This window comes from Anopheles stephensi, chromosome 2 (assembly GCF_013141755.1).
Source record: "Anopheles stephensi strain Indian chromosome 2, UCI_ANSTEP_V1.0, whole genome shotgun sequence".
Classification (NCBI taxonomy): Eukaryota; Metazoa; Arthropoda; class Insecta; order Diptera; family Culicidae; genus Anopheles; species Anopheles stephensi.
In genome coordinates, this window is record NC_050202.1 from 27284873 (window position 1) to 27285910 (window position 1038).

The window sequence follows — 1038 nt, forward strand, 5'->3', positions numbered from 1 at the left end:
GCCGTCGTATTCTTCTTCCTTGACACTTATACCTCGAAAGGGTTAGCCCTGCTATTTTCGGCTTCCTGTGACTTAATTTTGCCCCTAGCTGGATAATCAGTGCTGCGTACGGGAAGGCGGTGCAGCAGAGATTTGATCCCCGGTAGCTTCGGCCACAGGACCAGCACCGTCGTCTACCAATCCCGGCCGTTCTAGCGGATGCATCCACGGAACACCTCCATCTCCAGTTTGGACCTACAACACCTCCTCTGTCGATGACGGCCTTTACGCACTTTACGGGCTGTGTCGTTCGGTGTCATTCTCATGACATGATCAGCCCACCGGTGCAGACTGATGTTTGCTGGTTTCTTTGTCTCATTTTCTTCAATTTCTATTCGTGGATATAATATCAAATGCACGATATATCACACACTGATACAGCCCTCTTCGGGATTATTACGACACAGGAGGACAATGTACACGACATTTTCGAGCGGCGGGTGCTAAGGACTATCGTTTGAGCATTTATCCTGATCGTAACCAAAGCCCTTAAGGATGGTTAGGGCAAGTGAAGAGGATCCCGGACTCATATTCCACCAGGAAGCTGCTGAACCAACTAAGTATTAATTTCTTTATATGATTCCAATTTTTTTTGTAATGTAATTTTGTAATAAATAAAATAAATAAAAATAATATTCGATTTTTCGTACCCATGTTGGTCAAAGTGTTATGTGTGAATTATTTATATATAGTAATTTGAAAGGTTATTAAAATACTTCAAGTCCCAAAAATGGAATGGATACACGCGATATCAAAAATACTAAACATGAAGGTTGTCTTAAGCTCTTCTAGTTCGTTATTTTTATTTCGAAAACAAATGTTCGTATATGTAGTTCTGTTCACTACTGTAAAACCTAAAGTAGCATTTAAGTTTTAATCATGTACGCTGACTGTATCCCCCCCTACGCAGGACTGACCCGACAGCTGCAGGAAGAATCATGTCAAAGCACGCCCGAAGTGGCAGACATGAAAACTGAAGAAAAACTGAACGAGAATTAA